This window comes from Artemia sp. Qi Xiang Cuo, chromosome 4, assembly GCF_049724085.1.
Source record: "Artemia sp. Qi Xiang Cuo chromosome 4, ASM4972408v1, whole genome shotgun sequence".
Classification (NCBI taxonomy): domain Eukaryota; kingdom Metazoa; phylum Arthropoda; class Branchiopoda; order Anostraca; family Artemiidae; genus Artemia; species Artemia sp. Qi Xiang Cuo.
Window position 1 is genome coordinate 69559502 of NC_142797.1, and position 21399 is coordinate 69580900.

The window sequence follows — 21399 nt, forward strand, 5'->3', positions numbered from 1 at the left end:
CTCTTAGAAATAATATTTTTCATCAATGATAACACTTTTCTGTTCGAACTATCAAATTTTATACCAAAGATGCAAAATTTTTTTTTAGAAATGTCATTTTTTGATTGTGATAACAAACTTTCTGTCAGAACTAGCAAGTTTTGCTTAACACTAACAAACATTCTCATCAAAGTAATGATATTTTAACTTAATACTAACTTACTTTTACTGAACACACACAAGTTTCTCTTAGAAATAATATTTTTCATCAGTGATAACACTTTTTCTGTTCGAACTAGCAAGTTTTCTACCAAAGATACCAAATTTTTTCTTAGAATTAAAATTTTTTGATTTTGATAACAACTCTTCTGTCATAAGTAGCAAGTTTTGCTTAACACTAACAAACATTCTCATCAAAGTAATGATATTTTACCTTAATACTAAAATAATTTTACTGAACACACACAAATTTCTCTTACAAATAATATTTTTCGTTTCTCTGTCTGAATATATTTGTTTACATGTCTGGGTTGGTTTTAGGTTAGCTAAGTTAGGTTAGGTTAGCTAAGTTAGGTTAGGATAGGTTAGCTAGTAAACATTTCTCCATGTTTAAGTTAGGTTAACTTATCATGAGCGCTCATGATAAGCTAACCTAACCTAACTAAAGCATGGTACAAAGTCGACATGGGGGGATTTTCCGGCGAGTATGGTTAGGTTAGGTTAGGCTAGATCAAATTAGGTTAGGTTAAGTTAGGTTAGCCTACGTACGCACACTTACGTAGGCTAACCTAACTTAACCTAATCTAACTTGATATAGCTTAACCTAGCCTAACCATCCTCACCATAAAATCCACCCATTTTGACTGGGTACCTTGCTTTATTTAGGCTAGACTAGTGTATAATTCGCACGAATGATCAGCTAACCTAACCTAACTTAAAAAAGAAGACAAATTTAATAAATAAACTAACCTAACTAACCTAACCTAACTTGTCTAACCTAACACCAACCCAAACATGTAAACAAATATATTCAGACAGAGAAACGAAAAATATTATTTCTAAGAGAAATTTGTGTGTGATCAGTAAAATTTTGTTAGTATTAAGTTAAAATATCATTACTTTGATGAGAAGGTTTGTTAGTGTTAAGCAAAACATGCTACTTCTGACAGAAAAGTTGTTATTAAAATCAAAAAATGTTACTTATAAGAAAAAACTTGGTATCTTTGGTAGAAAACTTGCTAGTTCGAACAGAAAAAGTGTTATCACTGACGAAAAATATTATTTTTAAGACAAATTTCTGTGTGTTCAGTAAAAGTATGTTAGTATTAAGGTAAAATATCATTACTTTGATGAGAATGTTTGTTAGTGTTAAGCAAAACTTGCTACTTCTGACAGAAAAGTTGTTATAACAATATAAAATGTTACTTCTAAGATAAAATTTGGTATCTTTGGTAGAAAACTTGCTAGTTCGAACAGAAAAAGTGTTATCATTGATAAAAAATATTATTTCTAAGAGAAACTTGTGTGTGTTCAGTAAAAGTATGTTAGTATTAAGGTAAAATATCATTACTTTGATGAGAATGTTCGTTAGTGTTAAGCAAAACTTGCTACTTCTGACAGAAAAGTTGCTATCACAATCAAAAATGTTACTTCTAAGAAAAAATTTTGTATCTTTGGTATAAAATTTGCTAGTTCGAACAGAAAAGTGTTATCATTGATGAAAAATATTATTTCTAAGAGAAATTTGTGTGTTTTCAGTAAAAGTATTTTAGTATTAAGGTACAATATCATTACTTTGATGAGAAGGTCTGTTAGCGTCAAGCAAAACTTGCTATTTCTGACCCAAAAGTTGTTTTCACAATAAAAAAATGTTACTTCTATGAAAAAATTTGGTATCTTTGACAGAAAATTTGCTAGTTCGAACAGAAAGAGTTTTATCATTGACGAAAATTATTATTTCTAAGAGAAATTTGTGTGTGTTCAGTAAAAGTATGTTAGTATTAAGGTAAAAAATCATTACTTTGATGAGAATGTTTATTAGTGTTAAGCAAAACTTGTTACTTCTGACAGAAACGTTGTTATCACAATAAAAAAAATGTTACTTCTAAGAAAAAATTTGGTATCTTTGACAGAAAACTGGCTAGTTCGAACAGAAAAATTGTTATCACTAACGAAAAATATTATTTCTAAGAGAAATTTGTTTGTGTTAAGTAAAAGTATGTTACTATTAAGGTAAAATATCATTACTTTGATGAGAATGTTTGTTAGTGTTAAGCAAAACTTGCTAGTTCTGACAGAAAAGTTGTTATCACAATCAAAAATGTTACTTCTAAGAAAAAATTTTATATCTTTGGTAGAAAACTTGCTAGTTCGAACAGAAAATGTGTTATCACTGAAGAAAAATATTATTTCTAAGAGAAATTTGTGTGTGTTCAGTAAAAGTATGTTAGTATTAAGGTAAAATATCATTACTTTGATGAGAATATTTGTTAGTGTTAACCGAAACTTGCTACTTCTGACAAAAAAGTTGTTATCACAATAAATAAATGTTACTTCTAAGAAAAAAATTTTTATCTTTGGTAGAAAACTTGCTAGTTTGAACAGAAAAAGTGTTATCATTGATTAAAAATATTATTTCTAAGAGAAATTTGTGTGTGTTCAGTAAAATTATGTTAGTATTAAGGTAAAATATCATTACTTTGATGAGAATGTTTGTTAGCGTTAAGAAAAACTTGCTACTTCTGACAGAAGAGTTGTTATCACAATCAAAAAATGTTACTTCTAAGAAAAAATTTAGTATCTTTGGCAGAAAACTTGCTAGTTCGAACAAAAAAAGTATTATCATTGATAAAAAATATTATTTCTAAGAAAAACATGTGTGTGTTCAGTAAAAGTATGTTAGTATTAAGGTAAAATATCACTACTTTGATGAGAATGTTTGTTAGTTTTAAGCAAAACTTGTTACTTCTGACAGAAAATTTGTTATCACAATCAAAAAATGTCACTTCTAAGAAAAAATTTTGTATCTTTGTTATAAAATTTGCTAGTTCTAATAGAAAAGGGTTATCATTGATGAAAAATATTATTTCTAAGAGAAATTTGTGTGTGTTCAGTAAAAGTTTGTTAGTATTAAGGTACTATATCATTACTTTGATGAGAAGGTCTGTTAGCGTTAAGCAAACTTGCTACTTCTGACAGAAAAGTTGTTATCACAATAAAAAAATGTTACTTCTACGAAAAAATTTGGTATCTTTGACAGAAAATTTGCTAGTTCGAACAGAAAAAGTGTTATCACTGACGAAAAATATTATTTCTAAGAGAAATTTGTGTGTGTTCAGTAAAAGTATGTTAGTATCAAGGTAAAAAATCATTACTTTGATGAGAATGTTTATTAGTGTTAAGCAAAACTTGTTACTTCTGCCAGAAAAGTTGTTATCACAATCAAAAAATTTTACTTCTAAGAAAAAATTTGGTATCTTTGACAAAAAACTTGCTAGTTCGAACAGAAAAAGTGTTATCACTGACGAAAAATATTATTTCTAAGAGAAATTTGTGTGTGTTGAGTTAAAGTATGTTAGTATTAAGGTAAAATATCATTACTTTGATGAGAATGTTTGTTAGTGTTAAGCAAAACTTGCTACTTCTGACACAAAAGTTGTTATCACAATAAAAAAATGTTACTTCTATCAAAAAATTTGATATCTTTGGTAGAAAATTTTTAGTTCGAACAGAAAAAGTGTTATCACTGGCGAAAAATATTATTTCTAAGAGAAATTTGTGTGTGTTCAGTAAAAGTATGTTAGTATTTAGGTAAAATATCATTACTTTGATGAGAATGTCTGTTAGTGTTAAGCGAAACTTGCTACTTCTGACAGAAAAGTTGTTATCACAATAAAAAAATGTTACTTCTAAGAAAAAATTTGGTATCTTTGACAGAAAACTTTCTAGTTCGACCAGAAAAAGTGTTATGACTAACGAAAAATTTTATTTGTAAGAGAAATTTGTGTTTGATCAGTAAAAGTAGGTTAGTATTAAGGTAAAATATCGTTACTTTGATTAGAATGTTTGTTAGTGTTAAGAAAAACTTGCTACTTCTGACCGAAAAGTTGTTATCACAATAAAAAAATTTTAGTTTTAAGAAAAAATTTTTTATCTTTTGTAGAAAACTTGCTAGTTAGAACAGAAAAAGTGTTAACAATGACGAAAAATATTATTTCTAAGAGAAATTTGTGTGTGTTCAGTAAAAGTATGTTAGTATTAAGGTAAAATATCATTACTTTGATGATAATGTTTGTTAGTGTTAAGCAAACTTGCTACTTCTGACAGAATAGTTGTTATCATAATAAAAAATTGTTACTTGTAAGAAAAAATTTGGTGTCTTTGTTAGAAAACTTGCTAGTTCGAACAGAAAAAGTTTTATCATTTATGAAAAATATTATTTCCAAAAGAAAATTGTGTTTGTTCAGTAAAAGTATGTTAGTATTAAGGTAAAATATCGTTACTTTGATGAGAATGTTTGAAAGTGTTCAAGCAAAACTTGCTACTTCTGACAGAAAAGTTGTTATCACAATCAAAAAATGTTACTTCTAAGAAAAAATTTTGTATCTTTGCTAGAAAACTTGCTAGTTTGAACAGTAAAAGTGTTATCATTGAGGAAAAATATTATTTCTAAGAGAAATTTGTGTGTGTTCAGTAAAAGTATGTTAGTATTAAGGTAAAATGTCGTTACTTTGATGAGAATGTTTGTTAGCGTTAAGAAAAACTTGCTACTTCTGACAGAAGAGTTGTTATCACAATCAAAAAATGTTACTTCTAAGAAAAAATTTAGTATCTTTGGTAGAAAACTTGCTAGTTCGAACAAAAAAAGTGTTATCATTGATAAAAAATATTATTTCTAAGAAAAAATTGTCTGTGTTCAGTAAAAGTATTTTAGTAGTAAGGTAAAATATCATTACTTTGATGAAAATGTTCGTTAGTGTTAAGCAAAACTTGCTAGTTCTGAAAGAAAAGTTGTTATCATAATAAAAAAATTTCAATTCTACAAAAAACTTTGGCATCATTGGTAGAAAATTTGATAGTTCGAACAGAAAAGTGTTATCATTGATGAAAAATATTATTTCTAAGAGAAATTTGTGTGTTTTCAGTAAAAGTATGTTAGTATTAAGGTACATAAATCATTACTTTGATGAGAATGTTTGTTAGTGTTAAGCAAAACTTGCTACTTCTGACCGAAAAATTGTTATCACAATACAAAAATGTTACTTCTACGAAAAAATTTGGTATCTTTGACTAAAAATTTGCTAGTTCGAACAGAAAAAGTTTTATCACTGACGAAAAATATTATTTCTAAGAGAAATTTGGGTGTGTTCAGTAAAAGTATGTTAGTATCAAGGTAAAAAATCATTACTTTGATGAGAATGTTTATTAGTGTTAAGCAAAACTTGTTACTTCTGCCAGAAAAGTTGTTATCACAATCAAAAAATTTTACTTCTAAGAAAAAATTTGGTATCTTTGATAGAAAACTTGCTAGATCGACCAGAAAAAGTGTTATCACTAGCGAAAAAATATTATTCCTAAGATAAATTTCTGAGTGTTAATTAAAAGTATGTTACTATTAAAGTAAAATGTCGTTACTTTGATGAGAATGTTTGTTAGTGTTACGAAAAACTAGCTACTTCTGACACAAAATTTGTTATCACAATCAAAACAATCTTAATTCTATGAAAAAATTTTATATCTTTGTTAGAAAATTTTTAGTTCGAACAGAAAAAGTGTTATCACTGGCGAAAAATATTATTTCTAAGAGAAATTTGTGTGTGTTCAGTAAAAGTATGTTAGTATTGAGGTAAAATATCATTACTTTGATGAGAATGTCTGTTAGTGTTAAGCAAAACTAGCTACTTCTGACACAAAAGTTGTTATCACAATCAAAAAATGTTACTTCTACGAAAAAATTTGATATCTTTGGTAGAAAATTTGGTAGAGAATGTCTGTTAGTGTTAAGCAAAACTTGCTACTTCTGACAGAAAAGTTGTTATCACAATAAAAAAATGTTACTTCTAATAAAAAACTTGGTATCTTTGACAGAAAATTTGCTAGTTCGAACAGTAAAAGTGTTTTCACTGACGAAAAATATTATTTCTAAGAGAAATTTGTGTGTGTTCAGTAAAAGTATGTTAGTATTAAGGTAAAATATCATTACTTTGATGAGAATGTCTGTTAGTGTTAAGCAAAACTTGCTACTTCTGACAGAAAAGTTGTTATCACAATCAAAAAATTTTACTTCTAAGAAAAAATTTGGTATCTTTGGTAGAAAACTTGCTAGTTCGAGCAGAATAAAGGTTATCACTGACGAAAAATATTATTTCTAAGAGAAATTTGTGTGTGTTCAGTAAAAGTATCGTTAGTATTAAGGTAAAATATCATTACTTTGATGAGAAATTTTGTTAGTGTTAAGCAAAACTTGCTACTTCTGACAGAAAAGTTGTTATCACAATCAAAAATGTTACTTCTAAGAAAAAATTTGGTATCTTTGGTAGAAAACTTGCTAGTTTGAACAGAAAAAGTGTTATCATTGATGAAAAATATTATTTCTAAGAGAAATTTGTGTGTGTTCAGTAAAAGTATGTTAGTATTAAGGTAAAATATCATTACTTTGATGAGAATGTTTGTTAGTGTTAAGCAAAACTTGCTACTTCTGATAGAAAAGTTGTTATCACAATAAAAAAATGTTACTTCTACGAAAAAATTTGGTATCTTTGACAGAAAATTTGCTAGTTCGAACAGAAAAAGTGTTATCACTGAAGAAAAATATTATTTCTAAGAGAAATTTGTGTGTGTTCAGTAAAAGTATGTTAGTATTAAGGTAAAACATCATTACCTTGATGAGAATGTCTGTTAGTGTTAAGCAAAACTTGTTACTTCTGACAGAAAAGTTGTTATCACAATAAGAAAAATGTTACTTCTAAGAACAAATTTGGTATCTTTGGTTGAAAACTTGCTAGTTCGAACAGAAAAAGTGTTATCACTGACGAAAAATATTATTTCTAAGATAAATTTGTGTGTTTTCATTAAAAGTATTTTAGTATTACAGTAAAATATCATTACTTTGATGAGAATGTTTGTTAGTGTTAAGCAAAACTTGCTAATTCTGACAGAAAAGTTGTTATCACAATAAAAAAATGTTACTTCTAAGAAAAAATTTGGTATCTTTGACAGAAAACTTGCTAGTTAGAACAGAAAAAGTGTTATCACTGATTAAAAATATTATTTCTAAGAGAAATTTCTGTGTGTTCAGTAAAAGTGTGTAAGTATTAAAGTAAAATCTCGTGACTTTGATAAGCAGGTCTGTTAGAGTTAAGCAAAAATTGTTAATTCTGACAGAAAAGTTGTTATCACAATAAAAAAATATTACTTGTATGAAAAAACTTGGTATCTTTGGTAGAAAACTTGCTAGTTCGAACAGAAAAAAGGTTATCACTGACGAAAAATATTATTTCTAAGAGAAATTTGTGTGTGTTCAGTAAAAGTATCGTTAGCATCAAGGTAAAATATCATTACTTTGATGAGAAAGTTTGTTAGTGTTATGCAAAACTTGCTACTTTTGAAAGAAAAGTTGTTATCACAGTCAAAAATTTTACTTCTATGAAAAAATTTGGTATCTTTGCTAGAAAACTTGATAATTTGAACAGAAAAAGTGTTATCATTGATGAAAAATATTATTTCTAAGAGAAATTCGCGTGTCTTCAGTAAAAGTATATTAGTATTAATGTAAAATATCATTACTTTGATGAGAATGTTTGTTAGTGTTAAGCAAAACTTGCTACTTCTGACAGAAAAATTGTTATCACAATAAAAAAATGTTACTTCTACGAAAAAATTTGGTATCTTTGACAGAAAATTTGCTAGTTCGAACAGAAAAAGTGTTATCACTGACGAAAAATATTATTTCTAAGAGAAATTTGTGTGTGTTAAGTAAAAGTATGTTAGTATTAAGGTAAAACATCATTACCTTGATGAGAATGTCTGTTAGTGTTAAGCAAAACTTGTTACTTCTGACAGAAAAGTTGTTATCACAATAAAAAAATGTTACTTCTAAGAAAAAATTTGGTATCTTTGACAGAAACCTTGCTAGTTTGAACAGAAAAAGTGTTATCACTGACGAAAAATATTATTTCTAAGAGAAATTTGTGTGTGTTCAGTAAAAGTATGTTAGTATTAAGGTAAGATATCGTTACTTTGATGAGAATGTTTTTTAGTGTTTAGCAAAACTTTCTACTTCTGAGAGAAAAGCTGTTATCACAATCAAAAAATTTTACTTTTACGAAAAAATTTGGTATCTTTGGAAGAAAACTTGGTAGTTCGAACAGAACAAGTGTTATCACTGATGAAAAATATTAATTCTAAGAGAAATTTGTTTTTGTCCAGTAAAAGTATGTTAGTACTAAGGTAAAATATCATTACTTTGATGAAAATGTTTGTTAGTGTTAAGCAAAACTTGCTACTTCTGACAGAAAAGTTGTTATCACAAACAAAAATGTTACTTCTGCGAAAAAATTTGGTATTTTGGACAGAAAATTTGCTACTTCGAACAGAAAAAGTGTTATCATTGACGAGAAATATTATTCTAAATATTATTCTATTATTTCTAAGAGGAATTTGTGAGTGTTCAGTAAAAGTAAGTTAGTATTATGGTTAGGTTTTGTGTGTGTAAGTTTTTGTGTGTGTGTGTAAGTTCTTATTTGTGTAAGTTTTTCTTTGTGTGTAAGTTTTTGTGTGTGTGTGTAAGTTTTTTTGTGTGTGTAAGTTTGTTGTGGGTGTGTGTGTAAGTTTTTCTGTGTGTGTAAGTTTTTGTATGTGTGTGTGTTTGTTTGTGTTAGTTTTTTTTTTTTTGTTTTTTTTTTTTTGTTTTTTGTTTTTTTTTTGGTTGTTTGTTTGTTTGTGAGTTTTTGTGTGTGTTTTTGTGTGTGTTTGTGTGTTTTTGTTTTTGTGTGTGTGTGTGTAAGTTTGTGTGTGTGTGTGTAAGTTTTTATTCAGAATCGAAGTTGAACTTTTCTTCACTTCTTTGAGAAAAGAGAAAATTCAGAATCGAAGTTGAACTTTTCTTCTTCCGGGAAAATATTTGGAACACTTCAAGTTGTAAAATGGGTATAGTAGGGACATTAAGAAACAACCTTGCTCTGAAATGTCTTTTGAAAAGTATTTCTTGGTGTTGAGGTATCCAAAAATCTGTAAAGTAAAGTTGTGGGTGAAAAGGATGTGTACTTGAAGTTTGAAAATGGGTTTAGAAGGGACATTAACAAAGGAACTTGCTCTGAAATGCCTTTTGAAAAGTATTTCTTGGTGTTAAGGCATCCAAAAAGCTGTAAAGTAAAGTTGTGAGTAAAAAGGATGGGTACTTCAAGTTGGAAAATACGTTTAGAAAGGACATTAAGAAAGGACCTTGCTCTAAAATGTCTTTTGAAAGGTATTTCTTGGTGTTGAGGTATCCAAAAAGCTGTAAAGTAAAGTTGTGGGTGAAAAGGATGGGTACTTGAAGTTGGAAAATGGGTTTAGAAGGGACATTAAGAAAGGAACTTGCTCTGAAATGCCTTTTGAAAAGTATTTCTTGGTGTTAAGGTATCCAAAAAGCTGTAAAGTATAGTTCTGGGTGAAAAGGATGTATGCTTCAAGTTGGAAAATAGGTTTAGGAGGGACATTAAGAAAGGAACTTGCTTTGAAATGTCTTTTAAAAGGTATTGTTTGGTGTTGAGGTATCCAAAAAGCTGTAAAGTAAAGTTGTGGGTGAAAAGGATGGGTATTTCAAGTTGGAAAATGGGTTTAGAAGGGACATAAAGAAAAGAAGTTGCTCTGAAATGCCTTTTGAAAGGTATTTCTTGGTGTTGTGGTATCCAAAAAGCTGTAAAGTAAAGTTGTGAGTGAAAAGGATGATTACTTCAAGTTGGAAAATGGGTTTAGAAGGGACATTAAGAAAGGAACTTGCTCTGAAATGTCTTTTGAAAAGTATTGCTTGGTGTTGTGGTATCCGAAAAGCCTTATAGTAAAGTTGTTGGTGAAAAGATGAGTACTTCAACTTGTAAAATGGGTTTAGGAGGGACATTACGTAATGAACTTGCTCTGAAATGCCTTTTGATAAGTATTTCTTGGTGTTGAGGTATTCGAAAAGCTTTAAAGTATAGTTGTGGGTGAAAAGGATGGGTACTTCAAGTTGGAAAATGGGTTTAGAACGCACATAAAGAAAAGAAGTTGCTCTAAAATGCCTTTTGAAAGGTATTTTTTGGTGTTGAGGTATCCAAAAAGCTGTAAAGTAAAGTTGTGGGTGAAAAGGATGGGTACTTCAAGTTGGAAAATGGGTTTAGAAGGGACATTAAGAAAGGAACTTGCTCTGAAATGTCTTTTGAAAAGTATTGCTTGATGCAGGGGGTGTGCAAAAAGCTGTAAAGTAAAGTTGTGGGTGAATAGGATGGCTACTTCAAGTTGGAAAATGGGTTTAGAAGACACATTAAGAAATGAACTTAATCTGAAATGTCTTTTGAAGAGTATTTCTTGGTGTTGAGGTATCCAAAAAGTCGTAAAGTAAAGTTGTGGGTAAAAAAGGATGGGTACTTTAACTTGTAAAATAGGTTTAGGAAGAAAATTACGTAAAGAACTTGCTCTGAAATGCCTTTTGAAAAGTATTGCTTGATGTTGGGGTATTCGAAAAGCCTTATAGTAAAGTTGTGGGTGAAAAGGATGGGTACTTCAATTTGTAAAATTGGTTTAGGAAGGACATTACGTAAAGAAATTGTTCTGAAATGCCCTTTGAAAAGTATTGCTTGGTGTTGGAGCATTCAAAAAGCAGTAAATTAAAGTTGTGGGTGAAAAGAATGGGTACTTCATTTGTAAAATGGGTTTAGGAAGGACATTATGAAAAGAACTGGTTCTGAAATGCCTTTGAAAAGTATTGCTTGGTGTTGGAGCATTCAAAAAAGCAGTAAAGTAAAGTTGTGGGTGAAAAGGATGGGTACTTCAATTTGTAAAATGGGTTTAGAAGGGACATTAAGAAACGAACTTGTTCTGAAATGCCTTTTGAAAAGTATTGTTTGCTGTTGGGGCATTCAAAAAGCTGTAAAGTAAAGTTGTGGGTGAAATGGATGGGTACTTCAATTTGTAAAATGGGTTTAGGAGGGACATTATGAAATGAACTTGTTCTGAAATGCCTTTGAAAAGTATTGCTTGGTGTTGGAGCATTCAAAAAAGCAGTATAGTAAAGTTGTGGGTGAAATGGATGGGGACTTCAACTTGTAAAATGGGTTTAGGAAGGACATTATGAAAAGAAATTGTTCTGAAATGCCCTTTGAAAAGTATTGCTTGGTGTTGGAGCATTCAAAAAGCTGTAAATTAAAGTTGTGGGTGAAAAAGATGGGTACTTCAATTTTTAAAATGGGTTTAGGATGGAGTTTAAGAAAATAACTTGTTCTGAAAAGATATAATAAAGCCTTAAAAAAGTATTAAAAAATGGGGGCTCAGGGGGCCTTTGGGACGGCAAGGGCCCTTTGGGAGCCGGGGGGACCTTTGGGGACGGGGGGCTTCCTTCGGGGTGGGGGTAGGGGTATCGAAGCCCTTTGGGGTTGGGGTAGGGGAATTCGCGACACTGTTCAAATGGAACTTGTGTATTATAACGACCACAGAGTTTCACCCTCAAATCCTCTTCTAAAACATCTTCTAAAATCATCTTTTGAAATGTCTCTAACTATTTCACCGAAATAATTCCCTAAAATGTCTAAAACGGTTTCGCTCAAATAACCCCTATACGTAATTTCTGCGTGTTCCTTTTGTTTTTGGCATCCCTGCGCTGTCACATTTGAAATTACTAAAAAACCCTTTCCCGTGTTAATCTCTTCATCTCTAAGATCAAAACACTCGCCCGGAAACAATCAACCTTGACATAATCTGTCAGACGTTAATGAACTTTGCCCGGAAACAATCAACCTTGACATAATCTGTCAGACGTTAATGAACTTCGCCCGGAAACAATTCTCCTTGACATCATCTGTCAGACGTTAATGAACTTTGCCCGGAGACATTTCTCTGAAACGTGTTCTCCCTGGGGATTCCATGCCCATATTTGGTGTACTGTCACGACTGACATTACCACGTGTTTACCCTAGGAACTCTATGCCCAAATTAGGAGTCCCCGTCGGAGTTATAGGGTTATTTATACTGAAATTTGCCCATTATTTACGTATAGTATTTGTTATTGGAATGTATAAAGACATTTCTCAGGGGGGGGGGTGAATTTTTGCGTTGAGGGATTTTCAACAGGGAGAGTATTCCGTGGGGAGGAAAGTTTCCAGGGAGTAAACTTTCCAGGAAAAGTTTACTCTAAAGGAATTTGCCAATCTTATACGAAATTCTTTTTATTAGTCTTCCGTTCTCTTTGGTGACTCAATTTTACATCTGGAAATGTCAAGGGGAATAGCCCGGGTTGAAATTTTTATTAAATTGGAATTATCAAGAGTATGTTTACGTATGGGGGGGATTTCCCACGGGAGAATTTCTCCATGTGGGAGTTTTCCATGGGATAATTTCTCCAGAGGGAATTTTCTGCAGGAGAAACCTTATAGCAGAGGCCAAAGGGGGGGGGCTATTTTTAGGTAAAATTTTCATCGGAGGTGGGGAATTCTGGCATGATTTTAAAAATATTAGAAATTAAAGTATTTTTGAAATGAAAGTGCACTGCTATAAATTTCTATCCGGAATCGTCCAAAAGAAATTTTCCGGGAGTAACTTACAGCTAGTATGGAATTGTTCGGGGATGGGATATTTTTGGGGGGACGGGAGGGGGGTATTTTACGTTGGTATAACTTTAGATGGAGGAATTTTATATGGGGAGAAAAGATTTTCTATGGATGAGGAGTCGGATATCCCGGCATTATTTAGAAACAATCAGAAAATAAATAAGTTTTTAAACTGAAAGTAAGGAGCAACATCAAACTTAAAACGAGATGAAACTGTTACGTATATGATGGGGTTTCTCCCTCGTTAATACCTCACTCTTTATCCTAAAATTTGACTTTTTTGTCCCGATTCCTTAAGAACGACTCATGGAACAGAAGGGTTGTTTGATTAGAATAACAAGCTTTTTTTAAAAGTTCTAACAACTTTATTGATAAACGGCCATTTATCTAGGATGAAACGAAAAGAAATTTGTCCACAAATGGGATGAAAATGGTTCTTCAGAACGGGCTATAATATTTGCACTTTTATTTTTGTGTTAAAAAAGTTCTTTTAATTTTTCTGTCCTATTAAAGTTTTCCCCCCTTTTTAGTACATTTTCAATCCAATTGGCAGTAAAATTGCGTATTCTTAAGCCGCTTATTTCTGAAAATCTTGCAACAGTTTCACTGATTTAGTACAATATCATTGCAGTTTTGTTTGCTAATTTTTTTTTTAGTTTATTTTTAGCCAAAACCTGATGGCAGTGGAAAAACGACCAAATGTTTGGTAAATTTTATTTGCCTCCCCCTCACATTATATTTTGGTCAATGATTCCCCTGCCTACAGCTGACTTATTTCTTGTTTTTCTCTTTGTAACTGGCTAGCTACAAAAAATACAAATGAAAAATCTTCGTGCTAGGATCCTGGGACTTTCATTTCTTTTAGCTGGTTATCTTAGTTGAATCTTAGTTGGATGGTGAAAAGAAATTTGTTATCTTAACATTCACTGACAGAAACAGACAAAAAATGTTTGAACTGACTTATATATTTTAAAATATTTCAATGTTATATTTATTCTTGTATGACAGGTTTACATTCGACTATCAAAGAACCAGTAAATCTGGAGAAGGGATTTTCTATGGATGGGGAGTCGGATATCCCGGCATTATTTAGAAACAATCAGAAAAAAAATAAGTTTTTTATACTGAAAGTAGTGTGTATGTGCACAGTATGAGATATACATGTAAATATACATTGAAATTGCTGTTGATTTGAACGGTACATTCAAGCGTACATTGACTTGCGCAAGAAAAAGCCATGCCTGAGACACTACACTCACGCGTGAACATTTTAAAAAGATAATCTGCCTTGGAAACAGTTTGATGTGTTCGGGGAAATTACGTTCCTTGGTGTTGATTGACATTTGCAAAAAAGGGGTAATTAGTGATAGGATAATTTTTTAACATGAAATCTCTGAATAAAATATTTTCAGAGCATGTACTTATGGATACCTTTCCAAGCAAGATGGTTAAACATGCTTTTACAATCGGAAATGTTTGATTAACATTTGCAAAAACGGGGTAATGGGATTTGCGTATTGGAGGAGGTGGGGTGATTGTGTACTGTATAATACACAAGTGATGTTTTGGAGAGTACTTAAACGGTTCATACTTAACAGTTCTATACTTAAACAGTTCTATTAAGAGCTATTTTTATGAAAATGCTTTTACAATCGGAAATGTTTGATTAACATTTGCAAAAACAGGGTAATGGGATTTGCGAATTGGAAGAGATGGGGTGATTGTGTACTGTATAATACACAAGTGATGTTTTGGAGAGTATTGTCAATTTAAAATACTTTAGAAATAAACAAAAATTAACAAAAAATGGCTGAAAAGTGTTTTGAGGGAGATGGCTTGCATGGAGGGTTGAGTTGCACGAGGGTTCAGCTAAAGGGGGTACAGTTACACGGGGGTTTAGTTAAATGGGGTCGTGTTGCACGAGGGTTCAGTAGCACGAGGGTTCAGCAGCACGTAGGTTCAGTTGTATGGGGTTTTGGTTATACCGGGGTTCTGTTACATGGGAGGTTCAGTTGCCCGGGAGCTTAGTTAAATGGGGCTTGAGTTGCACTGGAGTTGAGTTGCACGAGGGTTCAGTTGCACGGGGGGTTCAGTTACATGTGGATTCAGTTACACGGGGATTAGTTAAATGCAGTTGAGTTGCATAGTCTCGTTGGAAAAATTGGAGTTCATACTTAAACAGTTCTATTAAGAGCTATTTTTATGGAAATGCTTTTACAATCGGAAATGTTTGATTAACATTTGTAAAAAAGGGGTAATGGGATTTGCGAATTGGAGGAGATGAGATGATTGTGTACTGTATAATACACAAGTGATGTTTTGGAGAGTATTGTCAATTTAAAATAGTTTAGAAATAAAAAAAATTTAACAAGAAATGGCTGAATAGTGTTTTGAGGGAGATGGGTTGCATGGAGGGTTGAGTTGCACGAAGGTTCAGTTAAAGGGGGTACAGTTACACGGGGGTTTAGTTAAATGGGGTCGAGTTGCACGAGGGTTTAATAGCACGAGGGTTCAGGAGCACGGAGGTTCAGTTGTATGGGGTTTCGGTTATACAGGGGTTCACTTACATGGGGGGTTCAGTTGCACGGGATTGTATTTAATTGGGGCTTGAGTTGCACGGGAGTTGAGGTGCACGCGGGTTCAGTTGCACGGGGGGTTCAGTTACATGCGGATTCAGTTACACGGGGATTAGTTAAAAGCGGTTGAGTTGCATACTCTAGTTGGAAAAAATCGGAGTTCATACTTAAACAGTTCTATTAAGAGCTATTTTTATGGAAATGCTTTTACAATCGGAAATGTTTGATTATCATTTGCAAAAAGGGGGTAATGGGATTTGCGAATTGGAGGAGATGGGATGATTGTTTACTGTATAATACACAAGTGATGTTTTGGAGAGTATTGACAATTGAAAATAGTTTAGAAATAAAAAAAATTTAACGAGAAATAGCTGACAAGTGTTTTGAGGGAGATGAGGTGCATGGAGGGTTTAGGTGCCTGAGTGGACGGTGACCGGGGGGACCTTGCCACGGGGGTTTCGTTTAATGGGGTTATGGTGCACGTGGGTTTAGGAGTACGAGGGGACAAGAGCCCGGGGGATCAGTTGCCCGGTGGTTCAGTTATACCGGGGGTCAGTTAAATGGGGGGTTCAGTTGCAAGGTGGTTTAGTTAAATGGTGCTTGAGTTGCACAGGGGTTGAGTTGCAAGAGGGTTCAATTGCACGGGGATTCAGTTACATGCGGATTCAGTTACACGGGGATTAGTTAAATGCCATTGAGTTGCATACTCTCGTTGGAAAAAATTGGAGTTCATACTTAAACAGTTCTATTAAGAGCTATTTTTATGGAAATACTTTTACAATCGGAAATGTTTGATTAACATTTGCAAAAAGGAGGTAATGGGATTTGTGAATTGGAGGAGATGGGGTGATTGTGTACTGTATAATACGCAAGTGATGTTTTGGAGAGTATTGTCAATTTAAAATAGTTTAGAAATAAAAAAAATTAACGAGAAATGGCTGAAAAGTGTTTTGAGGGAGATGGGTTGCATGGAGGGTTTAGTTGCATGAGGGTTCAGTTAAAGGGGGTACAGTTACACGGGGGTTTTGTGAAATGGGGTCGAGTTACACGAGGGTTTAGTAGTACGTGGGTTCAGTAGCACGGAGGTTCAGTTGGATGGGGTTTCGGTTATACAGGGGTTCAGTTTCATGGGGGGTTCAGTTGCACGGGGGTTTAGTTAAATGGGGCTTGAGTTGCACGGGAGTTGAGTTTCACGGGGGTTCAGTTACATGCGGATTCAGTTATACGGGGATTAGTTAAATGCGGTTGAGTTGCATAGTCTCGTTGGAAAAAATTGGAGTTCATACTTAAATAGTTCTATTAAGAGCTATTTTTATGGAAATGCTTTTACAATCGGAAATGTTGGATTAACATTTGCAAAAAGGGGGTAATGGGATTTGCGAATTGGAGGAGATGGGAGGATTGTGTACTGTATAATGGACAAGTGAGGTTTTGGAAAGTATTGCTAATTTAAAACAGTTTAGAAATTAAAAAAGATTTAACAAGAAATGGCTGAAAAGTGTTTTGAGGGAAATGGGTTGCATGGAGGTTTGAGCTGCACGAGGGTTCAGTTAAAGGGAGTACAGTTACACGGGGGTTTAGTTAAATGGGGTCGAGTTGCACGAGAGTTTAGTAGCACGAGGGTTCAGTAGCACGGAGGTTCAGTTGTACGGGGTTTCGGTTATACAGGGGTTCAGTTACATGAGGGGTTCAGTTGCACGGGGGTTTAGTTAAATGGGGCTTGAGTTGCACAGGAGTTGAGTTGCAAGAGGGTTCAATTGCACGGGGGGTTAAGTTACATGCAGTTTCAGTTACAATGGAGTTAGTTAAATGCGGTTGAGTTGCATAGTCTCGTTGGAAAAAATTGGAGTTCATACTTAAACAGCTCTATTAAGACCTATTTTTATGGAAATACTTTTACAATCGGAAATATTTGATTAACATTTGCGAAAAGGGGGCAATGGGATTTGTGAATTGGAGGAGATGGGGTGATTGTGTACTGTATAATACACAAGTGATGTTTTGGAGAGTATTGTCAATTTAAAATTGTTTAGAAATAAAAAAAATTTAACAAGAAATGGCTGAAAAGTGTTTTGAGGGAGATGAGTTGCATGGAGGGTTGAGTTGCACGAGGGTTCAGTTAAAGGCGGTACAGTTACACAGGGGTTTAGTTAAATAGGGTCGAGTTGCACGAGGGTTTAGTAGTACAAGGGTTCAGTAGCACGGGGGTTCAGTTGTACGGGGTCTCGGTTATACAGGGGTTCAGTTACATGGGTGGTTCAGTTGCACTACGTGCCGAAACTGTTACCTGTGTAAAAATAATGTGTTAATAGACAGTGAAATTGCCAAAAAAATAAAAATGGCATTGTCAGAAAATATCACTACGGAATATAAAGATGAAACGATGAGAAACAAAGCACCAGCAAACGTTACTGGCATTGATCAAACAGTCAATGAATCAAATAATACCAAAGACGAAAAGCATATTGAGCCTGTTCATGAGACATCAGTAAAAATTGTGTATGATTCAAAATGGAATAATGATTATTCTACTGATTACGAACTAATAGAAGGCACAATTACAATATCAAGAGAAAGCAAAATATACTTTTTTATCAAACATTTTCAAAATTTCCAAAGTTAATAATTGATTCTAATAATGCATCATAATATATTTTTTCGTTAGTATTCTACATAGCAATATTTCATTAAAAATATTACATTATTACGCGGTCATTATTTTTTAGAGTAAGCTAGCATATCAAGCGTTTAAAATGTATATTAAAACATCGAAGATGTAAGAAATGGAATTTACGTACATCTATTGTCAGACACACTATTTCCGTAAAATCTGAGCTAATAAGGGTTTTTCAATCGTAAACTCTAGTTTCTTGTAAGAAAATTATGGAAAATACAATTCTCTAGTTCAAATGTGAAACTTAAGTCCAGTTTTGGGTACTCATAATGATGAGGACTGATGGTTCTAATACAATATTTTTTTTTTCATAAAACAAAATATTTTTTTTAAACTTCAAAATTATTCTACTTTATTTATTTTTTATCTTTTTTTTATGTACGTATCTTAAAATGACAAAATATCATTCTTGAATTCACCTCTTGGATACACAATACAGAAATTAAAAAAACAATTTGTAATTTCCAGACTTCATTTGCATGCAATAGATACCGAGAGTTCTATGACTACTCCCCGCAATGAATTCTATGGGTTTTATGACAAAAAAAATTTAGACGGGGTTACGTGCGCGCACTTAACCCCGGCTAAATTTTTTTTTTTCATAATTTCCTGAATTAAATTTATGTATTTTGTATCCAAGAGGTGAATAAACCCGAAAGAAGAGGTTGTTAGCTCCCTCCCTCAATAAACATCTTTTGAGAAAACTACACCAGAGTGGTATTTTCTGCCATTTTTGTTACTTACAATTTTTTCGTAATTCCTTGAATGAAATTTCCACGTAGCTTTTTTCTAGCCAAAGATTCACATTTGACCTAGAAAAATGTATTTTCTTTAATTTTCTTACAAAAATTAGAGTTTACGGTCAATATCGACAAGTATTCCCTGAGAAAATATCTTCCTTTGAACAGACAGCTCTAGAAAATCGTCATCTAGAATCAAACGTTTTTCCATTAACAGTAGACCGCCTATGATTCACTCATTCTCATATCCATCCACATCTTAGAGTCCTAAAACTCTCACAATCAACTTCAGATAAACCGGAATTTTTTTTTTCAACTCTAAAAATACACACTAGTCTCTACTATAGAAAGAAAAACCGGTCTAATCTAAATTAGACCGGATTTTATGACTGTTATCTGATGTATCCGATAAAAACTTTGAAAATGAATTTATTCTTTCTGGTACTTAGACTGTGTCAACTTTTTCCGATGTATCCGAGAAATGGATGTTGATATAGAATTTAATCACTCTTATACTTAGATTTTGTGAAATTGCTGTATTGTCTGTCTAGGAACCGACTTCAATCGATAACGAACGTTAATAGAGAGTTTCTTCAATTTTTGTTTTTCATAATTTCCTATAATAAAATATCTGCATTGTGTAACTAAGAGATGAATTCAAGAAAGAGTTTGTTACTTACTTACTTACTTACCTACTTCCTACTTACTTACAATTTTTTCATAATGACATAATGACATATCCAACAACGGATGTTGATAAAGAATTTATTCATTCTGATACCTAGATTTTGTCAATGTTACCTCATGTGTCTGACAATAGATGTATGCAAATTCCTTTTCTCACATCTCTGATGTTTTAATAGACATTCTAAACTTTTGATATGCTAGCTTACTCTAAAAATAATGAACACATAACAATGTAATGCATAATATATTTTTAATAAAATAATTCTATGTAGAATATTAATACCAAATTATATTATGACTCACAGTCATACACACGTTCACTCTTAAACACCCAGAAACGATGATCCCATGATATAGAATAGTTTTTACCTTGTCTTATGCATTTATCACGATCAGGCATGTCCTTAGGTATCCAGTGCGCGAAGAACCTGACCTCATCTTCAGGACGATGATCAACCCCTTCAAATTTAGGACACTTAAATTCTTCTAGATTGAAAAGTGGAATCCTAGGGTCACACTTTTGAATTAAAACTTTATCTGTAGGTACATTACCCTATACATAGAGTGCTTCAACCCCAAAAAAGCTGCAAATTTCACTGACTTCCTCCTGGACATTTCTCAGTTCCTGACCACTCTTATTAAGTGGCGTAATCACTCTATCATAGAATCCCAGTCTGTTCATATGATGTAATGTAGTACTCCACAAGCTTTTATCATACTCAAACATGTTATAGTTCACCATCCAATGATAACAGTCAATTTCTTCAAGTTCCATTGACAATAATAAAAATACACATTCAAATATAACACCACAAGATGATTTTTTCAAACCGATAAATTCTGTGTCATACAGTCTTATAATCTTGGAAGCTATTAATGCAATTGTTAAGAAGAGAAATACATCATCAAACTTTTATACCTTCGCTCAAGTTTGAATGGAGTTATGACTAGGGGTATGACTCCTAAAAACATCTGAATTCACCGTGGGGAGGAGTCATAAAACCCATAGAATTCATTGCGGGGAGGAGTCATAGAACTCTCGGTATCTATTGCATGCAAATGAAGTCTGGAAATTACATTTTTTTTTTAATTTCTGTATTGTGTATCCAAGAGGTGAATTCAAGAAATATATTTCTCCATTTTAAGATACGTACAAAAAAAAAGATAAAGAATAAATAAAGTTGAATAATTTTGAAGTTTAAAAAAAATAGTTTGATTTATGAAAAAAAATATTGAATTAGAACAATCAATCCTCGTCATTATGAGTATCCAAAACTGGAATTAAGTTTCACATTTGAACTAGAAAATTGTAATTGCCATAATTCTCTTACAAGAAACTAGAGTTTACGATCAAAAAACACTTATTAGCTCAGGTTTTAAGGAAATAATTTTATTTTTCGATCCAAAAATAGACTTAAGTTCAACATTTGAACCAGAGAATTGTATTTTCCATAATTTTCTTACAAAAAACTAGAGTTTACGGTCAAAAACCCTTAATAGCTCAGATTTTATGGAAATAGTGTGTCTGACAATAGATGTGTCTGAATATTAATACAAAAATATATTATGATACATTATTAATATCAATGATTAACTTTGGACATTTTGAATCTGTTCCATAAAATGTTTCACCATGTTCTCTCTTGATATTGTAGTTATTGTCTTCTCTTAGTTGGTAATGAGTAGAACAATCATTATTCCATTTTGAATCATACACAATTTTTACTTGTGTCTCCTGAACAGGCTCAATATGCTTTTCGTCTTTGGTATTATTTGATTAATTGACTGTTTCATCAATGCCAGTAATGTTTGCTGGTGCTTTTTTCTTCATCGTTTCATCTTTATATTCCGTAGTGATATTTTTCGACAATGCCATTTTTATTTTTCTTGCAATTTCACTGTCTATTACCGCATTATTTTTACACAGGTAACAGTTTCGGCACGTAAACAAGATATGGTTTACG